General features: G+C 39.6%; 1 protein-coding gene across 40 annotated transcripts in view; it reads right to left on the bottom strand.

The window, feature by feature from the left end:
* CALD1 (caldesmon 1) overlaps positions 1-27,715 on the bottom strand; it is a 232,443-nt gene that overhangs the window by 141,483 nt on the left and 63,245 nt on the right. For 26 of the 40 annotated variants that reach the window (XR_006059687.1, XM_060414848.1, XM_060414870.1 and 23 more), the window contains one exon: positions 17,979-18,019. The exons of the other annotated variants lie outside the window; for them this stretch is intronic. The gene's annotated coding sequence lies outside the window, so the exon portion shown is untranslated. The remainder of the gene's footprint in view (positions 1-17,978; positions 18,020-27,715) is intronic. 40 annotated transcript variants of the gene reach the window in all.

Genomic DNA, 27,715 nt, shown 5'->3' with positions numbered 1-27,715 from the left:
TGTTTCTATAAAGTTCTCTGTTGTGAACATTTCATATGAATAGAACCATATAATATATGGTCTTTCGTGACTGAGTTATTTCACTTGGCACAATGTTTTCAAGGTTCATCCATATAGTAGCATGTATCAGCATTTCATTCTTTTTTATGGCCAAATAATATTCCATTGTATGGATACATCACAATTTATTTATCCATTTTGTTTGTTGATGGATGTTTTGTTATTTGCTTCTTTTGCCTGTTGTGAATAATGTTGGTATAAACATTTGTATACAAGTTTTTGCACAGACATGTTTTTATTTCTCTCGGGCATATACCTGGGAGTGGAATTGCAGGGTCATATGGTAATTCTATGTTTAATTGTTTGAGGGACTACAGGACATTTTCCCAAAGTGGCTGCACCATTTGATATTCCTACCACCAGGGCTCTGTTTTTCCAACATCCTTGCTATGCAAGGTGAATAACTTGTAAATATTTCCTGTGCAGTAAACTTCAGGCGTATAGAATAGTTTGATAATTGTAAGTTTAGTTACAATTCATTAAATCAAACCCATTAGTTTCAATAGACTCAGTTTATTAACAATCTCAGTACTCAGGAATTTTGGATATTCACAAAGAAGCAGTGTCCTAATTCAGTTCCTTCTGGTTGAGACTACAGGTAATCAAAGCAATTGGATAATGTATTCAATTCAGTCAGCTCAGTGGAAAATTTGAGCATACTTTATTGATTTTGTGAATCAATATTCTTGTTTCTATTACATAATATGTACTTTGTTTAAAGTATTCTTAAAACTTTTACTAGTGTTAGCTTTTACTACTGATTAAAATTCAAGGACTGCATATTATATATTTTTTGTATGGCTGGTTGCTCAAGATGAGCAAAGCCACAAAGCAAAATAACACCGAAAGTGGAATGAACCTGTTCCTCTTCTCTACGTTGTAATCAACTAGCACAGCCCACCTTTCTCCTCCACTCCAGGGCTTTATGCCAAGACCTGATTCAGAGCCTTAAGCACAAAAGTCTGACTTGGAATGTGAACAGTGGTAGGACTGAGGGCTTAGAGCCTAGAATCACTTTGTCCTACCCATGTAACAAAGACAAAAGCATCAATGTGTATAGTCTTGAAAAAAAACATTTGCTGGTTGATGTCATTCCTCAGCATTTAAAAATGTCAGTCTCTGCATAATGTATTTGCACATTTAACTCAAAGAGTAGACAGCGAAGGCTGCAACCCCATGGATGAGACAGAGGGGCCTTTGCACTAGAAGACTGGTATAACATCACGCTCACTCTGTCCCTGTTCATCATCACCCCCCAGTTATCAGTCTGTGATTGTCTTGGAAACTATGGAAATCAGCAAACACAGCAAAATAACAATGCACAGGGGACCAGTTTGTGCACAGGGCCCTGGGAAGGGCCAGTGGAATTCCTCTGATCACTTGCCTTTTGACTTTTTCCCATAGACCTTGTTTTTGCACTGAAATGTCTGGAATGCTTGGTAGGGATGGAGTGGTTGGTCACAAGGCAATTGTGCTTCTATCATCAATGGGATCAGTCATTTGTGGACTGATTTCCAAGTGACTAGTGGTATCATCAATGGACTAAGAATACAAACGAAAGCAATTTGATAGTAAACAGAGCTTTCATATTCCTTTTCCCAAATGATTTTCATGTCAACCCTGGATATCAGTAAGATAAATATTATTGAAAACATTTTATAAACAGGACCTAGAGAGTCCTGGAGAAGTTAAATGGTTTGTCCAAGGCCTCTCAGCTAGTGGTGAGTAGATATGGGTCTCCAGATCTTTTCTCATGGTAGAACACTATTCTGACTCTAGTTGGTTACTTAACAACCAAGTTCACTCAGCAGAAGCTGGTTGTTTTTTATTTTAAGACAAATCAATCACTATATTTGTTTTTAGAGGACAGATAAATCCATTTATTTGACTCCCAACTGGTATCATGGGATAAAAATTTTCAAAACAACAATCCCGAGAACTGGTTCTTTGTTACCCTTACAATTTGCACTGTCTTTGCAGTAATGACATGGTGTGGGGAGTGCTACAGTCGATAAATCCTTCAAGTAATCATCTTAACCTCAAAGCACCTGAACATCAAAATAGATCTGTCAAGGTATGGAGGCCCATCAGAGGTTTTCCACATGAATTCTCAATCACAGCATCATTACCCGTGAAGTGTCATCAGAAATCTGAGGTTACATGTGATTTACTCTTTATTAAACCATTAGGAAAGAGTCAAGGTTATCTCTGTAAACCTGACTCTCACTCAGTTGCATTCTCGGAATCTTTCTTGGGTGGAAGAAAAGGCCTCCTTATGTGTGTTCCTGAGAGTGAGACTTCGCTGTGAATATCATTCCTCACACATGACACAGGGAGAAAAATATTTCGAGATCTGCTCATCTTCTATTCCTATATCATGACACAAAACATCAGACCAGTTTGAGATTCTATTTCTAGTTATGAAATGGAAACTGCTAAGGATGAGGCAGAGACGGACTGACAAGATCTCTGCCCTCACTGAGCTAATTCCCTAGTGAGAAAGGTAAAAAATATTAAACTATTTTTCACTTTTTTGTTATTTTTTTGGCTTGAGTTCTTGAAAAAAAATTTGTGATTAGGAACCCTTACATACGATCTACTTTCTTAATGTCATCTTCACTTCTATATCCCCAGCGCTTTGTGGAGTTCTGAGCAGACATTAGTTTCTCAGTAAATATGTGTGATGTCTCTAGATGTTCTGACTTTTCTATTTCTAAATCTTGACTTATTATCCAGGGTTATTTTTTTCTGGGACCAGATTCAAACTGGATACAAATAGGGCAATCAGAATCTCACTGAAGCCTGTTACTAATGATTTTATTGGCAATTACATTAGATGGTTGATGGTTGTGTGGACAGTACCTCAGCTTCAATCTTTTATAGCCACAAACTTAAACCCAGGCTGATCTCTTAAAAACAACAACAACAACAACAACTGTGTGTGATTAAACAAATGGAGCATGGAGTGAAGATACAGATGGATCAATAAAATCCATTTTCACATTACTACAATATTTCAAATTTAACATTCTATAGTAAATTTATCTCTAAAGAACAGCTTTTTCTAAACAGCAGTGTCTTTACTCATATGCCAACAAAGATACCAACAGAAGCCTCATCAGGGACAGCATTTATAGCTGAGTTCATTGAATTAAATGGAAGAGACTAATTAGTTCAATGAAATCTTTTGAGCAACTGCCACCACCAAATAATTTCATACTGGGCAGCTCTCTGTCTTTTGAAATGGCCATTCTGGCATTACGAAGGCACATAAAGACTGAATAGAGCTGACATGTATGTAAAATGTACCTTGCAGCTTTATAAGAAAATGCGCTTTTCAGAGACAACAGTTCTTACATGTTTGGAACAAAAAATAAGATTGTGAGAAATCACTGCTAAAGAATAAAAAACAAATGACTAAATAATTTAGAACAACTAAGCTTGAATACAAATGCCATCCTAGAACTTTGGATAGAACTACAAATACATTATATGAAATATACTAGAAATGTGAGAGGAAAACATTAAATTTAGCCAGGATTTAAATGGCATTGAGGCTGCGAAGATAAGCTACTCGGGTAGTGTTTTTTCCTCTCTCTCTCTCTCTGAGCCCTTTCATTTCCTGATGTATCTCAAAAGGAAAAGCTCAGAGACAGACATAAAAGCTGTCCTTATTATGTTTTTAGGCTATTTGAATCCAAAGGGGGGAAATCTAGGAGAGCAGGCACTTGATCATAAGTTCCTTGAGTGAGGAATAACATTTTATCACTTTACATCCCCAAGGCAACTTGTGCAGTACTCATCAATTATTTATTGAAAGACTGATGCTTTTCAAGACTACTTTTATTTCTATTTTACTCTGTTGAAAAACAGTTCAGATCATTAAATCTGTAAAGTCAGATGTATCTCTGAATGCTCTGTAGATATACATTTTATTATGGAGAATATGGGCTTTCCAGGTGTCTCAGTGGTAAAGAATCTGCCTGCCAATGCAGGAGATGCGGGTTTGATCCCTGGGTCAGCAAGATTCCCTGGAGAAGGAAATGGCAACCCACTCCAGTGTTCTGGCCTGGAAAATCCCATGGACAGAGGAGCCTAGCCTTGTTGGAGAATTTTGAGCATTACTTTGCTAGTGTGTGAGATAAGTGCAATTGTACAGTAGTTTGAACATTCTTTGGCATTGCCTTTCTTTGGGAATGTAATAAAAACTGACCTTTTCCAGTTCTGTGTCCACTGCTGAGCTTTCTAAATTTGTTGGCATATTGAGTGCAACACTTTTACAGCATCATATTTTAGGATTTGAAATAGCTCAGCTGGAATTTCATCACATCCACTAGCTTCCTCCTTTGAAGAAAAGCTATGACCAACCTAGACAGCTTATTAAAAAGCAGAGACATTACTTTGCCAACAAAGGTCCATTTAGTCAAAGCTATGGGTTTTCCAGGAGTCATGTATGGATGTAAGAGTTGGACTATAAAGAAAGCTGAGTGCTGAAGAACTAATGCTTTTGAACTGTGGTGTTGGAGAAGACTTTCAAGAGTCCCTTGGACTGCAAGGAGATCCAACCAGTTCATCCTAAAGGAAATCAGTCCTGAATATTCATTGGAAGGACTGATGCTGAAGCTGAAACTCCAATACTTTGGCCACTTGATGAGAAGAACTGACTCATTTGAAAAGACCCTGATGCTGGGAAAGATTGAAGGCAGGAGGAGAAGGGGACGACAGAGGATGAGAACCAACACAATGGACATGAATTTGAGTAAACTCTGGGATTTGGTAATGTACAGGGAGGCCTGGCATGCTGTCCAGGGGGTTGCAAAGAATCAGACATGACTGAGTGAATTGAACTGAATTGAGGAGCCTGGTGGGTTACAGTCCATGGGGTCACAAAAGAGTCAGACATGACTTTGTGACTAAAAGAAAACAACAAAAGGGAGAATATACAAACATAAATTTCACTCTAGAAAATTTAGAAAATATAGAAATATATGTAGAGAACAATTTTAAAGTCTCTTAATCCCTCCTACTCTGAGATTTAAAGTTTAAATATATTTCCTTCTGGTTCTCTTTACTAACACATATGATAGTATTTTAAAAATAAATTTAATATGTTATATACTCATATTTTTCACCTACACATATTTTCCTACACCATTATTTTAACTTGATTAACAATGTCATGGTTTACATAATCATTCCCCTATGACTGGACATATATTTCAAGTTTGGGCTGTTATAAGTAATATTGTAATGGACATTCTTATATATAAACCATAATCCCCAAATCTCAATCACTTTGTTTCTAATTGTTAAGTAACGTAGAGGGTGTAGTGATGCTCAAGGGATCAAACTGATCACATTTTCTTTATGTGAATTCTTGTTTTCAAATAACCAGCTGGAAAAGTTGGAACAATAATTGCAATACCACCAAAATACTTACAGATGAGTTACAACAAATAATATATTCATAGCAAGACAAAATTGAAAAGACCTCTAGTATTATCCATTCACTGCCAAGACTGTAGAAAAACTCCCCCAGCCGCCCCTCCCCACCCCGCAAAGTTGTTTTTAAGAACCTAATTTTGGGAGACTCCTTTGGTGGCCCAGTGGGTTAAGGCTTCATGTTCCCAATGCAGGGGGCCTGGGTTCAATCCATGGTCAGGGAACTAGATCCAACACGCTGCAACTAACAGTTCGCACGCTGCAGCTAAAGACCCTGTATGCCACAGCAAAGACCTGGGGTGCCACAGCTGAGACTTGGCACAGCCAAAAACAAAACAAAATACCTAATTTTCAAGACTGACCGATTTAAGTCTTGAGATAATTCAAAAGTGTATTATAAGCAAAATATACACAAAAGTGTATTGTAAGCAAACACATTATAGGTAGGTACACACAGTGGGAGAAAGGAGAGGGAATAAGTCCTAGCAGTGAGGTAACCCATAGCATCACAGGAGAGCCACTGGTGATTTGAGAAGGTCTGGTGACTCTTTGAGACCCCACGGATGGTAGCCTGCCAGGCTCCTCTGTCCATGGAATTCCAGGCCAGAATACTGGAGTGAGTAGCCGTTCCCTTCTCCAGGGAATCTTCCTAACCCAGGGACTGAACCCAGGTCGCCCCACATTGCAGGCGGATCCTTCACTGTCTGACCTACCAGGGAAGCCCAGGGAAGTCAAATAGTGTCAATAGTGGGCTTAATGCCTATGGTGCAAATACTCTGAGGGAGGAGTTTATACTTTTGTTTCCTCTCTACAACTCAAAACATTCAAGCACTGCTCCTTTTTCTTTCAGCAAAAATAATATGTTAATAATTGAACATAGTCCATATTCCCTGAATTCTTCCCATCTTCAAATATGGCACTAGCATTTACCTGACTGCTTGAGCCCTGACTTGGGAGTCTTTCCAGCCACTTTGTCCTCACCGTATATTCCCCACTACTCCCCACGCAATAAATAAGTCCAGTGATTCTCCCTCCAGAATATTTAGTGAAGCAGTCCATTTATCTTCATAATTACTGTTACTGCTCTAATCCAAGCCACCTTATCTCTTCGGATCATTCCAGGAGACTCCTTTACACATCTTTCTGTTCAAATTTTCTGGCCTTCTGCAAATAAAGACCTTTTAAAAAACACTAATCTGATTGGATCACTGCCCTCCTTAAAATACCTCTATAGCTTCACAGTGCACTTAGATTATAGATTCAATTATTTACACAACCTGTAACTACCGTTTATGATCTGTCCCTGCCTAACTCTCCAGTTTCCTCTTGTATCACTAATTTTGTGATTTGGTCAGACTTTCTTTCAGTTTCTTGCATGGATCAAAATCTTGCCAGCCCTAGGTCATGCTGTTCTCTAAGACTGAAAAGATTCCCCTACCTTTCCTTAGTTATACCAGCACATTTCTCACTTGAATAGCCCTTGCTGCTGCTAAGTCGCTTCAGTCGTGTCCGACTCTGTGCGACCCCATAGACGGCAGCCCACCAGGCTCCCCTGTCCTTGGGATTCTCCAGGCAAGAACATGGGAGTAGGTTGCCATTTCCTTCTCCAATGCATGAAGGTGAAAAGTGAAAGTGAAGTCTCTCAGTAGTGCCTGACTCTTGGCGACCCCATGGACTGCAGCCCACCAGGCTCCTCCGTCCATGGGATTTTCCAGGCAAGAGTACTGGAGTGGGGTGCCATTGCCTTCTCAGCTTTCCTTAAATCCACAAAGTCAAAGTTTTTGCAACACTCACAAAACACTGATTTTTTTTTTTTTGTTATAGCACAAGCATAAGACACATGATTAAAGCTTTAAGTATTCTATCCATTTATATTGCCATAGTATATAAATTAAAGGTATTAGATATGAAGATTTTTAAGATTTTTCCACTTCACATTATTCTTTTATGGCTCTTGTTATATATCTTCATGTACAATCACAAATTGTAATGACATTTATGTTTCAGTGTCTATGTATTTATATAATGTTTGTCTTTCCTACCAGGTTGAAGGCTCCATAAAGCTTTCAACTTTTTCCTACCAGGCTGAAAGCTCCAAAAAGCTTTCTGCTTTTTTTTTTCTTAAATCATTGATCCCCAAGCACTTTGCAATTACCTAAAACATAGTGATCCCTCAACAAATATGTATAAAATGAATAAGTGACCAAAAAACAGTCAATATTTCAAAAGAATATCCAGTGACAAGGTAGGCAATTAATTAATTATAGATTAATTAATTTATAGGTTTATTATCTATTTGCAGATAGAGTATTTACTAAGTTTGTCATTGACCAAGTGCTCAATAAACTGAATAAATTAATGAATATATGGATGAATTTTTATTAGGTATCAAAATAGAATATGATTAAATTCTGATGAAAGGCAGAGAACCATACCAAAGCAACCAGGTCAATAATCTGCTGCTACCCTTTTCTCTAAAAGTAGTTTGGAAGAGAAAGTATGCTTTCCATCGTTAATGGTTGAATCATGCATTATGTCATTTGATTCTCATAAGAACATTGTGAGATAGAGACTATATCATCTCCATTTGGTGAACAATGAAATTAAGTCCAATGTCTATGATTGCTCAGACTGTAGTGGGTCCAGAACTCAGATGCTGAATTTCTAAGACTAGAGACTGAGTGAAAACAAGAGCAAGAGAAAATATGAGACAGTTAGTGTGATTTTGTTCTAATCTCTTCCTCTGCATCTGTGACAAGGTTAGTTGGACTTTTAATAAACTGATACAGCCCTTCAATAAGAAACAAATAAATACCCAAATATTCCCAAGTCATCCAGGTTAAAAATCTGATTTTGGTCTTAGATGCTATTCCTAATACTTTGGGGATTGGCAAGATTTTATTTTTCTTTCCAGCCATATATCAAAATATACTCTGAGCTACATTTGCCTCTTTTTTTTTTAAACCAATGAGAAAAGGCTCTCAAGAAAACTGCCTTGGTACAGAAAAACTACTCATACACCAGCCACAATACTGGCTTTTTTCCATATAACCTAATATGGCTAAGAAAATGTATGACTGGAACAGAGTGAGGACTGCCAAATTTAACAACTTTTTAGTAAGAAAACTGCCACAGAGTCTTCTGTTTAGACATAGAGTGATTGCCATTCAGATGCAAGTACTTATCCATTCACATCAACAAAACTGTAAAGACTTCTACGCAGTAACAAAAACCAGATACCTGCCCGCCTTGCCCACTCACAGGCGAGATGGATAAATAAAAGTTGCCCAAGAAGGCTCTCAGTGATACTACATTGAATACGTTGCCCTTCTTGGGTTATAAAGGCTGAGTGACTGAGTATACCCAATTAAGATTCTGTAGGAGGGCCTCTGAGTTTGTGTAAAATCAAATAGCTTCACACAGAAGAAAGGATGAAAGAGAATTTACCATTCCCCGTCATGGATTTATCATTATCTTCTGCAAACAACATCTCTGACCAACATTTCTGCTTCTTACTCCTGGTACTCAGGTATAGCTATCAACACTATCTTAACTTCACCCTTTCTCTCATCACAAATACAATGCATATGCCTGTGTGTGCTCCATCGTGTCCTACTCTTAGGGACCGCATGGACTGAAGCCTGCTAGGCTCCTTGGTCCATGGGAGTCTCCAAGCAAGAATACTGGAATGGGTTGCTATTTCCTTCTGCAAGGGATCTTCCCAACCCAGGGACTGAACCCATGTCTCTTATGTCTTCTGGACTGGCAGGTGGATTCTTTACCAGCTTACCAGCTAAACCATCGGGGAAGTGCACAAATATAATGAATAGTCATCAGATCTGAGAATTCTCCCTGGGCTGTTTCAGCCATGAGGGCTTCCTTATTTCCATCCCACTACTGTTTTCTCTGTTCATAAACTTTTGTGCCTGGCCTTCTCCAGTTGTCATCTGACCAGGCACTGCAGTTTCTTCGGCTGTTTTGAGGCATGAGAAATGTTTTCAAGTCAGACAGATCTGGATCTGCACTTCACAGCTGCCACTTATTTGCTGGATGACTTTTGTGGACTGTTTTAATTTCTCTGTAAAGATGGAAAGCATCTCTTTTGCACGGTTGTTGTGGGAACTAAATGAGCTATCACATGGCAGTATGACACCCGACATGAAGGAAACGCTCAGTAAGTGTCAGCAAGCTCCCGTGTTCTGCATCTGTTCTCTTCCTAATCTCAGGGCCTTCTGCACACTCCTGCTGGAGGCTTTTACCTAACTACCTGTGCAGAAATTCAAAGGGAAAAATATACCATTGACCTCGGAAATTTGCCTTGGTCATTGAGGAATGGAGTGCTGCCTAAAAATTCAGTCTGGCCCAAGTTAAAGAAAAACTAACATCAACATTTTTGTTGTGACTTAGAGCTACTAAGAAAGAGCATAAGCCCAGGGCAGATGACTGTTTTGTTTTATGTAAATTGAACACTTTGATCATTTTTGTTTCTGTAACAGGTGAACAAATCCCCACCCCCAAGTTGCTTGGGAGAGAATTAGGCAAAGAGCTAAAAAGCTGATTTTTTTCCCCGCAGCCATTCCAGTCTCAGGTAACTTTTCATTTGCCCTCTTCCTCCTTAGGCCCCATGGCCACCATGTCTAACATTTTGTTTTAAACTGTGATCCAGTCTGGGCTGTACCATGATGTTCTTCTAACACTTCAAACCTTTTATCATAGTCTATTAAACAGCACAGTTTTGTGGGAATCAGGAAAAAAGGAGTTTTTCCATGCCTAGGGTGAAGCCGAGAGAGATAGGAAGGGGTGGAAAATTCTAAGACGATGACAGGAATTTGGAGCAGGAGGTGACAGGAAAACATAGGCATTCCCAGCACTCTCTTTCGTGGGGATTCCTAGATATATGGAGATTGAGGCCCCAATAACCCAGGGAGAGCTTTGTCATTTCCAGGTTACATACTTATGAACAATGAATCAACAATACAAAAAAGGTTATGATTAGTTTAAATAATTCAGACAACTGTCGCTGTGTAATGGAAAGTACTGGCTAGATGTTAAATGACCTCAATTTTAGGTTCTGGTGACACTGCTAACTGGTCATGGGACTTTGGGCAAGTCATGAACTCTGCAGACCTCAAGTTCCTCAAGGGTAAAAGGATGAAGGGTGTATTGGAAGAGCTCTGCTATTTATGGATTAGACGAGCCACAGTATTCAGGAAGGCTTCCCAGGTGGCACGGTGGTAAACAATCCATCTGCCAGTGTGGGAGATGCCATAGCTGTGGGTTTGATCCCTGGGTTGGGAAGATCCTTTGGAGTAGGAAACGGCAATCTGCTCCAGTATTGTCTTTTGGAAAAATTCCATGGACAGAGGAGCTTGGCAGGCTATGGTTCATGGAGGTGCAAAGAGCTGGACACAACTGAACAACTCAGCACACACACACACACACACACACACACACACACATACACACAGTACTGAGGAGAGGCTTCACAGAGAAGACTGGCTCTCAGGGAAGAGTTAAGATTCAGGATAACTAGAAAAAAAAAGGAGTGAGGATATTTCACTCTTGCTCAGGAACAAAGCAAAGCCATTTGAGCAGAAACGCACAAGTTAAATTCATGAGGGAGCACATTCAAAAGTATGGCTGGGAGTGTTGGGGAAGCACGCTGTATTGATTAGGTCCTTGGATATCCATTTCACACTTTATTCTTGGAACAGTCAGTAGGAATTAGGGTTTTTAAATATAAATGATAGTTTGGAAAGATTCACAATCAGTGTCTAGAATGAGATGAGTCAGGGAGGAAATAAGTTTGGTAATTCTTGAAATCTTAATTAAAATGGTGACAATGAAACTTTAGATGAAAAGATCATCAGTGAAGAATCTAGAAATGATGCATTTATTTGTCTCCAACCTGTCCTATCATCTCTGGTTAGTCTGTGGAGTTATCCTTTCTCAGATACAACACTTAATTCTAATCCCTGGGTCTAAGAACTGAGCTATTAATGATTCATAAATCATTTGGAAGACTTATCTACAGAAGTGCCAAGATCATTTTTTTTGGTAAGTATAAAATGACTTTGGGCTATTTTGCAAATAGAGGTCTTTTCTTTAATTGTATGATTGAATATAATTTTATAAATTGTATAGACCAATAATCCACTCCAAATGACTTCAGTAAAAAACAAATCTCCATATTATTCTGAAAGAATACACATATTATACACACAGCAAACTTAGGCCTGTCTCTACCTTATAAGGTTTTCCACGGTGGCTCAGGTGTCTCAGATGGTTAAGAATCTGCCTGTAATTCAGTAAACCCGGGTTTTATCCCTGGTTTGGGTAGATTGCCCCAGAGAAAGGAATGGAGCCCACTTCAGTATTATTGCCTGGAGGATTCCATGGACAGAGGAGCCTTGTGTGCTATATAGTCCATGGGTCACAAAGAGTTGGACACGACTGAGTGACTAACACTGCCTTATAAAGATTTAGTTCCTGCTTCTCACGTTTTTCTTGAAATCCAGCTAAAAGTAAGATTGTCTCAGAAAGAACGAGGACTTTCACCCTGAGGAAGGCCTACAACATAGGAAATCTTGATCCTCCCAATCACCTTTCTCTTTTCTTTGACATAGGAAGGTTATTGCCACCTGGGCATAATTTGAGACCTAGCTCTTGGGGTTTGATGCTTATCTAGAACAAAATACCGCCCTAGTGGTCCTCAAGATGTAGTCCCCAGACCAGCAGCATCAGTATAATATAGAAATTTACTCAAAATTGTGACACTTTGGCGCCCCTCCCCACACCTACTGAATTAGAGATGGGGGAAGGGGCATGGCAAACTGTGTTTTACAAGTTCCCCAGATGATTCCAGTGTTAAAGTTTGAGACTCACCATGTTAAAGTATTAGAGCAGATGCCCTTAGCAATAAAAATGGTTAGCAATAATTCACGGGGTTGGGGTGGAAATAATATAAATAAGACTTACTCAGCTGGTAAGTAAGAATCCACTTGCAATGTGGGAGACCTGGGTCCCATCCCTGGGTTGGGAAGATCCCTTGGAGAAGGGAAGGGCTGGCTACCCACTCCAGTATTCTGGTCTGGAGAATTCCATGAACTTGTGTAGTCCATGGGGTTGAAAAAAGTAGGACACGGCTGAACGACTTTCACTTTCTACAAATCTGAAAGTTAGGCTATGAAATTATCTTTACACAGAGAAAGAAAGTGAAGTTGCTCAGTCATATCTGACTCTTTGGGACCCCATGGATTGTAGCCTACCACGCTTCTCCATCCATGGGATTTTCCAGGCAAGAGTACTGGAGTGGGGTGCCATTTCCTTCTCCAGGGGATCTTCCTGACCCAGGGATCAAACCTGGGTCTCCTGCATTGTAGGCAGACACTTTACAGAGAGAACAATACTAATTTCTCTCCCTCTTCAATACTTAGACATTTTACAGCAATTTAAAGACCGTAAACTACCTTAGTTACTTTTTCTTTTTTGGCTGCACCACATGGGATCTTAATCTCCAGACCAAGGATCAAACCTGCACCCACTGCCGGGCAACCACAGTGTTTTAACCACTGGATCACAAGAGAAATTCCCTTAATTACTCATTAAAATAAATGGTTTGAAAGAAGGAATCCAAAATTAACTGTCTACTGGCATTAGCGAAGTTTAACTGGGTACATAGCATCCTCTTAACAACCCTATGAAGTAGAATGAAACAGAGTCCAAGAATGGAATGAAGTCCAAGCCTACCAGAATGTATGACCCCATTCATTTTCTATTAAACTTTCTGTCATCTTATAAATATTAGTTGTCTTGCCTTTTTCCCATCTCCCAGTCCCTGCTTTATCTCAGTTTTGATGCTTTGAAATGACAGTTTCAGGCCAAATAATAGAAGAACCTCTTCAAATTATGGGTAGTAAACACTTGGAAAACATTACTTGCAGTGCTGGTGCCAGGCTAAAAATGCATATCGGTTCAAGAAGAGTTTAGAGATATTACCGGATAATAGACTTGAAAGGGCCTCGGAAAGAAAGGAAAGAAAAAGAAGGCTTGAGGATAACATTAAGTTCTAGAGGATGTACAGGTTTCATAATATAACATAAATTCCAACAATAGTCCCTTCTTGCCATTATCTCAGACATCCGGCTATAGAACTTGGATTTGACCAAGTGAGATATATCTTAGATTCTGATATTTGTAATAGTCTAATGACTTGAGTGTCAAATATTCTCTTCACTTTTTTATTGAGACATTATCATTGCAGTGGAAAGTGAAAAAGCAGAAGATGCTACGTATATAACATTCAGGCAACTGGAAAGAAATTTATATTTACCATATGCTAAGTGTGTGTCTTTGGAAGGAAAGTTATGACCAACCTAGATAGCATATTCAAAAGCAGAGACATTACTTTGCCAACAAAGGTCCGTCTAGTCAAGGCTATGGTTTTTCCAGTGGTCAGGTATGGATGTGAGAGTTGGACTGTGAAGAAAGCTGAGCACCGAAGAATTGATGCTTTTGAACTGTGGTGTTGGAGAAGACTCTTGAGAGTCCCTTGGACTGCAAGGAGATCCAACCAGTCCATTCTGAAGGAGATCAGCCCTGGGTGTTCTTTGGAAGGAATGATGCTAAAGCTGAAACTCCAGTACTTTGGCCACCTCATGCGAAGAGTTGACTCATTGGAAAAGGCTCTGATGCTGGAAGGGATTGGGGGCAGGAGGAGAAGGGGACGACAGAGGATGAGATGGCTGGATGGCATCACTGACTCGATGAATGTGAGTTTGAGTGAACTCCGGGAGCTGGTGATGGACAGGGAGGCCTGGCGTGCTGCAGTTCATGGGGTCGCAAAGAGTCGGACACGACTGAGCGACTGAAGTGAACTGACTGAAGTGTGTGTCAAATGCCATACATCTCTCTTTTAATGTTTCAGACAAACCCACGAGGAGAGTGTTTTTTCTCTCTACTTGTAGATGAGAAAGCACAGGCTTGAGAGGTTAAGGAACTCGCTAAGCATCAGATAGAGGTGGAAGAGTTGGAACTAGAATGCACATCTTAATCTAGCTCCTTCCCACTGCTCCAAAGGGAAACACTCAAAAAGAAAAAAAAAAAAAAGAATTAAAGAAAGAAAGAAAAGTTGTTCAGTTACCCAGTTATTTCATTCACTGTTGTTTGAACAGAAGCAATTGATGTCTTAAATCAATCTGATCAACTGCACAAGAACTGGTTGTTTGGATTTTTTTATAAAGGTTTGATTGAAAGCCAGTTATTTCAGTGGCCATATGTAGACCTGGACTTAATAAATGACCACCTTTGAGTCCCCCAGCTGGAAGAGCACGAAAGAAGCCGGAGGCAAGTCAATGGCAAATCGCCACCCCAAACAAATTGCGGCATGTAAGCTCCGAAACTTGAATTACCCTTCAAGGATTAAGGTTCAGGACTGTGAAAAATTAAAAATGTTGCCTAGCCTAGGAAATAGCATATGAATCAAAAATATCATTACTAAGCTTAACTGCACTCCTAATCTTCCACTTTCATGACATCTACTCTGTTTTGTTATTCTTAATGGACCAAATCCCCTTTCTGGTAATGTTCTGGAAATTCTATTTTTGTGGTAATTTAAAAAGTCATATGGCATGTTCTTTACATTTGGTTTATGTAGGAGTTAAGACCACTTCAAACATACTTTTCTTTTTTAGTCTGATGGCTATTTAATATTGTGTCATTCACTGGTTGAAATAAAAGTAGGTTAATCTGCAAAAATACATGAACACCCAAAAAAGACTGAATTGTATCTTTAGAAATGATTTTTTTTTTCAAAGTCAGACATCAAAGGCTGCATAGTGCAGAAAGTTTATTTTGAGAGGCTTCAGTCAAAACAGTTTGGAAACTATGAAATGAGTCATTTTTTCTTAAAGAAACTTAACTTTGTCTATTCCCACTGCATTCTTGGTTTGGTAGGAGACATCTTTATTCCACAGGATTTTAAAAGCATGTTTAAGATTCCATAGGTTTAGTATTACATCACTAATGGTTTCTAATGAGATCCAGGCAATAGCAAGAGGGGAGAAAAGAACAGCACAAAAACGGAATTCTACAACATCAAGTACCATGTGAAACATGGAAAAGTCCATGCTTTATCTATGGCTGAAGCCATCTGGCAAAAGGAAAAAAAAGGGTGTTGGGGAGGATTCACATTCTATCAACCAGATGCAGATGACAAGATACCTAATGTTCGACAATTTGGAATCAGTCATCTAAAGGGCTGAATTTTTTACTTTTCAAGCAGATGTGTGCTGCCCTGTAAAATCTGTGAAACATGCAAAAATCTCTTCTGTATTCATTCTATTGAGTGCTGGCTGTTGCTGTTTAGTCTCTAAGTCGTGTTCAACTCCTTGTGACCTCGTGGACTGCAGCCTGCCAGGCTCCTCTGTTCATGGGATTTCCCAGGTAAGAATACTGGAATGGATTGCCATTTCCTTTTCCAGGGGATCTTCCTGACCAGGGATCGAACCCACGTCTCCTTTACCACTGAGCCATCTGGGAAGCATATTGAGTGCTTAAGTCTTTAGTTATTTGTTTGATTTTGTCCTCATAAACACCTTTTATGTAAGTATTATACCAATGGTACTTTTAAGATGATGTCAGGGTATACATAAGAAGATAATATGAAAACCAAGCCTTTAGCAACTCTGGCATTTCAAGGAACATAGATGAGGGGACTGTTGGGGTTGATAGGATGACCCACAGAGATTAGTAAATGATAATGGATAAATGAGATAAATGGAGACTTGCTAGAATTTTTGCTTAAGGGCTCCAAAGTTAAACTTTCCAATCTACAGATAGATATGATAATAACCACTAACACCAGTTTCTATCGAAGGGCAGGGCTGTGTCCCCTCCCTGTTATTTGACCTGAGGCCAAACTATGTAGGTAATGAAGATAATGGTGACCTCTTTCAGAAGGTCCCATGCACACACTGCTGCACTCAGTGCCCCCAACCCTGCAGCAGACCACCACGACCCACGCCTCTGCAGAGACTCCTGGACACTCCCCGGAAAGTCTGGGTCAGTCTCTTGTGTGGTCCCTGCTCCTTTCTCCTGGGTCCTGGTGCACACAAGGTTCTGTTTGTGCCCTCCAAGAGCCTATTTCCCAGCCCTGGGTAAGTTCTGGCAGCTCTGTGGTGGGGTTAATGGCGACCTCGTCCAAGAGGACTTATGCCATACCCAGGCCTGCTGCACCCAGAGCCCCTGGCCCTGTGGCAGTCCGCTGCTGACCTGTGCCTCCACAGGAGACGCTCAGACACAGTTCTGTCTCAGTCTCTGTGGGGTCTTTGGGCTGAAACTAGGCTGCATCTCTGAAGGTGCACTCCTAATCCTTTCCTCAGGATTCAGGTCTTTGGAACACATTAATACAGTTCTCCAGGAATTCCATTCAGTCACGTATCACATGCTCGAAGCTTAAATGATGAAAAATGTCTTTAAAAAGCAGAGACATTACTTTGTCAACAAAGGCCCGTCTAGTCAAAGCTATGGGTTTTCCAGTAGTTATATATGGATGTAAGAGTTGGACTATAAAGAAAGCTGAGTGCCGAAGAACTGATGCTTTTGAACTGTGGTGTTGGAGAAGACTCTTGAGAGTCCCTTGGACTGCAAGGAGATCCAACCAGTCCATCCTAAAGGAAATCAGTCCTGAATATTCATTGGAAGCACTGATGTTGAAGCTGAAACTCCAATACTTTGGCCACCTGATGCAAAGAACTAACTCCTTAGAAAAGACCCTAATGCTGGGAAAGATTAAAGGCGGGAGGGAAAGGGGACGACAGAGGATGAGATGATTGGATGACATCACCGACTCAATGGACATGAGTTTGAGTAAACTCTGGGAGTTGGTGATGGACAGGGAGGCCTGGCGTGCTGCAGTCCATGGTGTCGCAAAGAGCCAGACACGACTGAGCAACTGAACTGAACTGAACTGAACACCAGTTTATAACTTTATAGTGTCAAAACTCTCTGTCACAATCATATTTGAGCTTTATCACAGGCCTGTTAAACAGGAAGTTTTCTAAAAACCTATCCAACAATTTCATCTCAAAGCAACTCAACACTTATTGACCTGAGTCTGGAGGGTCCATATATAAAGTACTGTACTAGTCATAGTGGAGAGGGAGCAAAGCAAAGGTCAATGAAGGCCCAGTTTTTGTCTTCAAAGAATTTAAACAGGGAGACAGACACAACCAAGTATAGAAAGCTGAGTATAAAAAATGTAATAGGGACTCTCCTGGTGGTCCAGTGGTTAAGAATCTGCCTTCCAATGCAGGGGACTTGGGCTCAATCTCTGGAAGAGGAACTAAGATCCCACATGTAGCAGGGCAACTAAGTCCACGTGTCACAGCTAAGACCCAAAGCAGCCAAACAAATAAATGAATAAATGTCAAAATTTTATATTAAAAATAAACAAATAAAAATGCAATAAAACATACCTAATTCTCTTCAAATGAAGTAGCACAAGTTGCTTTAAGATCTGGAAAGGAAGTTTGAAAAGGTGATGATAAAAGGCACTGTTTTAGAAAGTCAAAATACTTTTATACAAGGAGGTGTCCATGTCATAGATTATTTATAGTGTTAGCTTTCACTCATATGACAATTATTCAATACTGACAGCATTCCAGGAGTGTGTTAGTTAGTGTCTTTCTTTAAAAAAATTATAACATTAAATTTTGTCAAATTTCTTATGAAAATCACCATAATATGACATTCAACTGAAGAATAAAATCTCAGTCAGTCTACTACATGCCTTATTTATACCATGTTGGGCAACACATTTGACAAGTGAATTGATCAAATGTATGTCTTGTTCAGACACATGATTCTAGAAATTCCAGAAAGTCTCTCTTCATTCAATTTACCCATTATCATTCACCAAATAAATTGATTGTCAGAACAAAGCAAGGAAGTATAACATTTTTCCCACATACTGAGGAAATGAGGCAAACCTCATTTTAAGTCCAGACATTTCAATAGCAAAAGGTAGCTACTGGCATCTCATTAAATACAAAATTCTAAAACTGAACATTTCTGATTTCCTTACTATGTATAACTTTAACTCAGCAAGCAGTACTGTACTTGAAACAAGATAGAGTTGCCCAAGGATTGACACCATCTTGAGCATCATCATCATCTTTTTGGTGAAAAGTCACAAAATTGTCAGTTGTTTTGTTAGTCTCAACTATTTTATTAACAGGGCTCCCCTGGTATCTCAGCTGGTAAAGATTCTGCCTGCAATGCAGGAGACCTGGTTCGATCCCAGGTTTGGGACGATCCCCTGGAGAAGGGAAAGGCTACCCACTGCAGTATTCTCACCTGGAGAATTCCATGGACTGCATTGTCCATGGGGTCACAAAGAGTTGGACACCACTGAGCAGTGTTCACTTTCACTCTCATTTTGTTAATAGTTCAGGACTTTCCCCTACAAGTGTCTGGCCAGTAGAATTTGATGTGCTGAAGTTTACCCATTTTTATCAGAATTATATGCTAAATCTTTGAAGGACACAAGGAAAGATGGATGGCTAGACAGATAGACAGACTGGGGTTATAACTGTTGTTTTCACTATAGATATCTTTAGACATTACCTGACTCTCTATTATAAAACATAGGGAAATTTGTTTCCTTAACACCATGTTTTACAGTTCCTTCCCTATTTTAAAACAATATCATTATTATTTTTTAGTTATTAAGGTTTACAACATTTACATTTTAAATCATAATAGTAACAGTTGTTTAGCCTTAGTTTTATATTTAATTATAAATATAATCTAAGATTAATATAAAACAACATGTTACATTATGAACCTTCTTTTAAATAATGGGAGTGCTCACATATATTTTAAAGTTGAAACTTCTACCATATCCCACCACCCCCTGCTTCTTCCCACCTTACCTTCCAGGAAAAAAAAAATTGGGCAAAATTGCAAAGTAACACATTTTTTTTTTTTTAATTAGGCAACCATGGACATCTAGTGCCTACAGGGATTCTCATTTTAAATTATGTGAATCACTAAATGTGCAAGAGAGTTAAACTATAAAGAAAGCTGAGCACCAAAGAATTGTTACTTTTGAACTGTGGTGTTGGAGAAGACTCTTGAGAGTACCTTGGATTGCAAGGAGGTCAAACCAGTCAATCCTAAAGGCAATCAGTTCTGAATATTCATTGGAAGGACTGAGAATGAAGCTGAAGCTCCAATACTTTGGCCACCTGATGCGAAGAACTGACTCATTTGAGAAGACCCTCATGCTGGGAAAGACTGAAGGCAGGAGAAGAAGGGGACGACAGAGGAGGAGCTGGTTGGATGGCATCACTAATTTGATGGACATGAGTTTGAGCAAGCTCCAGGTAATGGACAGGGAAGCCTGGCATGCTGAAGGCCATGGGTTTGCAAAGAGTCAAACACGACTGAGCAACTGAACTGAAAGTTGTAAGGTAGACCTTCAGATCGTTTAAACATTTCTAGTGGATAATACAGCCAAAAAGTCTTCCAGTAGCCAGATGCTTTTTCTCTATCTTGTGTACTATTTTGTATATACTTTATACTGTAACTTTTCTTTCAATACTCTGTATATCACACAAAAGTATGTGAATAGGATCATCCAACATCTAGACTTTCATATATCTTTCAGCAATCTTTTAGGCCCAAAAGTATTTTACCTGGAAGACTAAATGTGCTCTATTTATTTTTACCTGTGTCAGATTTCTCTTACATTTTACTGATCTTCCTTTAAAAAACAGAACTATTTTCTTATAGAAACCAATAGACTTTGGAGTAACATGGTTTAAAGGGCAGCTCCTCTATTCATAGCTTTCAGATTACTGTCCATCTGTGCTGTGCTATGCTAAGTCTCAGTCATGTCTCACTCTGTGATCCTAGGGCCTGTAGCCCACCAGGCTCCTCTGTCCATGGGATTCTCCAGGCAAGAAAACTGGAGTGGGTTGCCATGCCCTCCTCCAGAGGGTCTTCCTGACCCAGGGAACCTGCGTCTCTTACGTCTCCTGCATTGGCAGGAGGGTTCTTTACCACTAGTGCTAACTGGGAAGTCCCACTGTCCATCTACACAGGGTCAAAATCATCAGATCAGTCAGTTTAATCCCACTACAGTGTAGACAGACTACCCAACTACTCTCATCAATATGGACTGAAGTTACACTTAGACTATGGCTTAGAAGTTTCTGGTTATTATATATGTAAAGAGACATGACTCAAAGTTCCCTTTTTAGATTCAAATTCTCCTGAAAATCAAAGCTGAACTGTGTAGAAGGCTGAAAAATAAGCACGTTAACAAAATTATAAGACCACATCTGATTTTCACGAGACCCATTATTTCAGTTCCTGTTATCTTTTCAGGTATATTTTCATGGCTCTCTTAATCCTTTCTTTAAAACTTGAAAGATGACTAGAGAAACAGAAACTTTTATTTGCGGGGATTATTAGTGTTCCACCATTCTTTCCATTGGGCAATAAAGACTGGCCACTGGTGGCAGAGGGATATTCAAGCGGCAGTTAACTAGAGCATGCAGAACTATGGGATGCCATGTCTGGGAGGTGCCACAAATAGGCTGGTCAATTTTTACAACCTTGGTTGACAATTCTCTACTATGAGGTCTGACTCTCTTCACTTATGAAATTAAAGCTATTTTTCCTTTTCCATCTCTACAGGGACTTTATGATTAAAAAATAATACATATGATTAAAACAATGTATTTTATGTGCAGTTATTGTGAGGCTCTACAGTGATTTTACAACGGCTTCTTAGCTGTTGACTGAACTTTCCAAAACTTTATAGAGATGATTTCAACACGACTGGACTGGATTGAGGTTCTGAGGGTATGCAAGTACTTTTGTTAAGGAGTTTTGAGTATTCCAAACACTAAGGGTGTGGATCTCACTTGTGCTTCACTACACCAACTCAAAACAGCACATTTATAGTGAGTATTTGCTATCGCACTAGATACAGTGCGAGGAGCACTGAGAATAAAGCTATAAACGTGAGAGACATTGTCCCAGTCCTCTTAAGTGCGACGTCTACTAGGGGTATGAAAATCGAATATCACAATGCAGTGTGATAATCTTGCTATAGAGAAAGAATCGCGCACTGTCAGAGCACAGAGAAGGCAATCAGCCAAACATGAGCCTGTTAAGCTTTCCTGAGGAAGTGACATCTAAGCTGAGACTTCAGGTAGTGGAGTAAGAGGGTGTGGAATGGCATGGAGAATCTTTTTTAATTTCCCAGAGAGAGCCATTTGTGCCTCAAGTATATTCTCCACGCTAGGGCCTTGGTTCTTTCTCCTGGGCCTCACCTGGGGTCACTCTTCCGTCTGGTCAGATTCCCTGTCCTCGGTTCCTCTTGCTTTGTACAGTATCAGAAGAGCTTATAGAGGAGAGAGGGGAAGAAGACATATGTCTAGAATTTAGATCTGGACCTACTGCCTTTCCTTTCAAAGAAAGGCCCTCTTTAGAGTGGTCAGTTCAGACTTTCTCCAGTGACTGAACATGGTTAAAATGTCTACCACATACTCCTGGCATCCAGTCTCCTGTCTTTTTCCTCCTAAAGTTTTCCATTCCAAACAAACAAAAATGGTGGCATGTGGACTACTGCCATCAGTTGGTGGCTTGGTTTTGATCTTGGAGAGTGCCATAGACACCAGCCTCAGACTGCATCCAGGGGCTTCCTGGAGCGTGGCTGCCGTCTGTCCTGCTTCCGTGGTGACCCACAGAAGCTCTGGCACACTGGTGGGTCATCCAGTTACATTTTCCAGAGAGGAGTGATAATTGCAAGATTTACTGAGCAGAGAAATATGACCCATTAAATTCAACCTAAAAATAATTTTTGCTCTGAAAAAGAAAATCTAATTACCTTGGTCTTCACTATGAAAAATTGGGTTCATCTGGGTATAGAGACATGGAACCTTCCTTTGAAGTAGATCGTACATTCCAAAATATCTCTGGCAGAGCCTGGGGTCTGCTTCTGATTAAATAATTGACATAAACCTTCCTCCAATAAACACTGAACCCTTCAAAAACAGAGGAATCCAAGAATAAAATACATCTATATTTTGAGCAGAAAGCCTTCTGTGATAATTGGTTATCAGAAAGCAGTTTACTTTTCCTTTTATCAACCAGCATTAAGACTTGAGACACAAAAAGTATGCTGCATGAAATTCTAGCTGAAACTTCAAACCAGTCTTGGATCTATTTTCGATGGTATCAGGTTTATCATTGACCTTAAGGTAGAACTTCCGTATTTACAGTGTTCCATCCTTATCCCACAAAACTAAATTCATTGCTAATAACTTCTAGTTAAAAAATAAGTAAGTACTAGGAATACAAAAGAGTACGTCAAGGCTGTATATTGTCACCCTGCTTATTTAACTTATATGCAGAGTACATCATGAGAAACTCTGGGCTGGAAGAAGCACAAGCTGGAATCAAGATTGCTGGGAGAAATATCAATAACCTCAGATATGCAGATGACACCACCCTTACGGCAGAAAGTGAAGAGGAACTAAAAGCCTCTTGAAAGTGAAAGACGAGATTGAAAAAGTTGGCTTGAAGCTCAACATTCAGAAAACTAAGATCATGGCATCTGGTCCCATCACTTCATGGGAAATAGATGGGGAAACAGTGGAAACAGTGTCAGACTTTATTTTTGGGGGCTCCAAAATCACTGCAGATGGTGATTGCAGCCATGAAATTAAAAGACACTTACTCCTTGGAAGGAAGGTTATGACCAACCTAGACAGCATATTCAAAAGCAGAGATATTACTTTGCCAGCAAAGGTCTGTCTAGTCAAGGCTATGGTTTTTCCAGTAGTCATGTATGGATGTGAGAGTTGGACTGTGAAGAAAGCTAAATGCCGAAAAATTGATGCTTTTGAACTGCGGTGTTGGAGAAGACTCCTGAGAGTCCCTTGGACTGCAAGGAGATCCAACCAGTCCATTCTAAAGGAGATCAGCCCTGGGTGTTCTTTGGAAGGACTGATGCTAAAGCTGAAACTCCAGTACTTTGGCCACCTCATGCGAAGAGTTGACTCATTGGAAAAGACTCTGATGCTGGGAGAGATTGGGGGCAGGAGGAGAAGGGGATGACAGAAGACGAGATGGCTGGATGGCATCACCCACTCGATGCACATGAGTTTGGGTGAACTCTGGGAGTTGGTGATGGACAGGGAGGCCTGGCATGCTGCGATTCATGGGGTCGCAAAGAGTTGGACACGACTGAGTGACTGAATTATGGAATCCAGCACAGCTAACACTGCTGTATGATATATATCGATAGGAAGTTAAGACAGGAAATCCTGTAAGTTCTCATCACAAAGAGAAATTGTTTGTCCTTTTATTCTTTTCTTCTTTCTGTTTTATCTATAAGAAAAGATGAATGTTAGCTCAACTTATTGTGGTAATCATTTCACAATCTACATATGAAAATCAAACCTTCATGCTGTATGCCTTAAACTTACACAGGGAGGTAAGTCACTTATACCTCAATAATATCTTGTGGCTAATAAAAATTTTGACAAGTAAAGCACTGTATTCACCTCAGAATATTTGGGCGTTTGCGCTCAAAATAGCTTAAGTGTGTGTGTGCGTGCTAAGTCGCTTCAGTTGTGTCTGACGCTTTGTGACCCTATGGACTGTAGCCTGCCAGGCTCCTCTGTCCATGGGATTTTCCAGGCAAGAGTACTGGAGTGGGTTACCATTCCCTTCTCCAGGGGATCTTCCCAATCAAACCTGTGTCTCTTATGTCTCCTGCACTGGCCGGTGGGTTCTTTATCACTAGGGCCACCTGGGAAGCCCAGTTTAAGTACACCATGAAAAAAACAACAACACAAAACAACTTGTGTGTGTGTGACTTGCCTCCTCCTACAAAATTTGCGATATATATATATGCTGCGAAGTCACTAATATACATATATTACCAATATACATATATATATATATATACTAATATACGTATATATATGGGTCAAACTTGAAAACAGTTAACTAAGAAAAAGGGGAAAAGGGAAAACTCAGTGGTTTCATTAAGAAGAGGTTATATCTCAGTGAGTTGAAGGTTACTCTGAGGAAAACTATTGTTTGAAAATTCCTATCTTGCTGCCACACACCTGTGACTTTTCAGGCAAATCCTATATGGAGAAATAACAAACAATATCCTCTGTCTTGAAAGGCTTCTTATATAATGGAGCGAGTAAGAGAATTCCTGCCTCACTCAGCTTTCTAAGTACTTTGTGCAAACTGATTTCTACCTTCCCATATGGTTTTTCCATTTAGCTTTTGTATACTTCATGAAAGGAAACAATAATGTTCTGTCCTCAACATGCTGTACTTTGTGAAGATAATCTTATAGAAGAAACGTAGTTTTTTCTAAAACGTTCAGTTCCATGTGAGTTTGTCTCTGAAAAGTGTGGAGAAGTGTCAATAAACAACACTCAGGTTCTTGCCTGTAAGAAGGTCAGGTTTTAGAAGACGACTGTGGTTGTTATGAATTATTTCTTGTTTTAAAAAGTCTTTCCTACATGAATAAGATCTGTGGGTTGTACCAAAGTTGATTTCTTGGGTTTTGATGGTGTACTGTGGTGTACTGTAGTGATAGGAGAAGGCGATGGCACGCCACTCCAGTACTCTTGCCTGGAAAATCCCATGGATGGAGGAGCCTGGTAGGCTGCAGTCCATGGGGTTGTGAAGAGTTGGACACGACTGAGCAACTTCACCTTCGCTTTTCACTTTCATGCATTGGAGAAAGAAACGGCAACCCACTCCAGTGTTCTTGCCTGGAGAATCCCAGAGACTGGGGAGTCTGGTGGGCTGCCGTCTATGGGGTCACATAGAGTCGGACAAGACTGAAGCGACTCAGCAGCAGCAGCAACTGTAGTTATATAAGATATTACCACTGGGGAAAACGGAGTGAAGGGTTCTTAAGGACCTCTGTGTACTATTTTTGTAACTTCCTGCAAATCTATAATTATTTCAAAATAGAAAGTTAAAAAATGAAAATAAATGTCAGTGGTCAAAAAGCACAAACAAAGAAAATAGCCCTTTCTGAAGGTACGTGTCTGTTGAGACTATAACTGTTTGTTAAATGGAACTCTTCCTTGGACATAGTCCTGTAGACAGCAAGCTTGTCTACCTTACACTCCTCCTAAGGTACTCTCTTGACAGTTTTGACCGTACATAAGACTAGTGATAAAAAATGAAAATAAAAATAAAACCCAAACAATCACCATTTCCTAATAAATGTAAACAGCAGTTCACTGCTCTGGTTATAACATTAACTTTCTCTACAATAAATAATCCAGCTCAATGAATCCACACCTCTAATAGCCACTGCTTCAAAAACAACAGATAAATGATTATTTTTAAAACCAGGAAGAAAACAGATTTCATCAGGGATTTCATCATTAATTTCATTGTTCTACCATCTGATTCAGTAAAACCTCACCTACTAAAGCCATGGGATTGTCAATGAAATGTGACCTGCACTGGAACCAATGAAATTGTCTTTACTTGTATTTGGCAGAAAACATTGATCATATAATCAATGCCCAAAGTGTCCTTACTCTCTAAACTTTACCTATTAATTTGGAGATTCCAAAAGTCTTCTAAAATGCCAGTTCAGTCAAAGCAGTAACGTAAACATAAATCTTCCAAACTCCTTGAACCCACTCCAGTATTCTTGCTTGGAGAATACCCACAGACAAAGGGGCCTGGTGAGCTACAGTCCATGGGGTCGCAAAGAGTTGGACAGAACTGAGCAGTTAAGCACAGCCCATACAAAACAGCCCACAGCTAGCTTAAAATGGCTGAATAGCTACTGTTCAGGAATGGTTTTGTTGCTGTGAATGTACATCTGATCTAAGAAAGATATCCTAAACTTACTTATTTTTGAAATTTATTGATTATTAATTTGGCTGCCTTGGGTCTTAGTTGCAGCATGCAGGGTCTTTGGTTGCTCGAACTCAGTAGTTGTGGCTTGTGGGCTTAGTTGCTTCCAGGTTATGTGGGGTCTTAGTTCCCCGACCAGGGATCAAACCTATGTCCTCTGCATTGCAAGATGGATTCCTAACCACTGGACCATCAGGGAAGTCCCCTAAACTCTTTCAAATATTTTGGAGTAGCCTTTAAAATGCAAACTAAATATAATTAGTCAAGTTCCACTTTCTCTAGCATATGAAAATTACTAACTAGAAAATGCAAGAACTCCAGTAATTTCCTTCAGTAAAAGGTTGTTAATTGATAAGCTGTGAGATTCTTAGTCTGAAGGTAACGGGAGGATCCTTCTGTTCCTCAACCTCATCTAGCTTTTCTGGAAACACAGTTGCTGATTTGATATACACATATAACCAGATGCTGTTACACTTGACTTGATATAACATTTTGTTTTATTTTAAAACTCTATAGTCTATATTTGTGCATATGAGCTCTTGCACTTTCCCAGAAAAATAAAATATTAGGACTGAAGGAAGATTGCAACCAGAAGGAAAGTACCTAACTGAACTAAATTACCAAACCCTTAGCTAGGCTTGGAGAAAAACAGAAAGCAATGGGCAAAACTAGTGTTCCAGATTTGGTCAAGAGAAGACTAGATGGATTCACAACTCAATGACCCTGGTTAACATAACTGCAATTAAAAGGAAGATTCTTAAGAAACTGATATTCACAAAAGGAATATACACCAGTTGACTTTTTAATAGACTTTTTTAGAGGAAAGATATTTTTAAATGCTTTATTTGATAAAAACAATCTTTTGAGACTGTCATATATTAATAGTGTTAAGTATTCGGGCTTCTCAAGTAACTCATATGGTAAAGAATCTGCCTGCAATGCAGGAGACCCAAGTTTGATCCTTGGGTTGGGAAGATCTCTTGGAGAAGAGAATGGCTACCTACTCCAGTATTCTTGCCTGGAGAGTTCCATGGACAGAGGAGCCTGGTGGGCTGCAGTCCGTAGGGTTTCAAAGAGTTGGACATGACTGAAGAGGCTGAACATGCACGAACACACAAATGACTAATACACATTTGATCTCTACTTTCATTATTTCCATGCATTTGGTTCAAACATCAGATTTCTCAGTCCAACTGGTTCAGTAAAGTTGTTCAGCTTAGTCAAAACCCTAGACCCTGTCAGCTTCTAGAAGTTAAAATAAAACTCTGGGACTGGGATTTCA

Source organism: Ovis aries, chromosome 4 (assembly GCF_016772045.2).
Source record: "Ovis aries strain OAR_USU_Benz2616 breed Rambouillet chromosome 4, ARS-UI_Ramb_v3.0, whole genome shotgun sequence".
Lineage (NCBI taxonomy): Eukaryota > Metazoa > Chordata > Mammalia > Artiodactyla > Bovidae > Ovis > Ovis aries.
The sequence above is the reverse complement of the archived record's forward strand: the minus strand, read 5'-3'. Positions and strand labels throughout refer to the sequence as shown.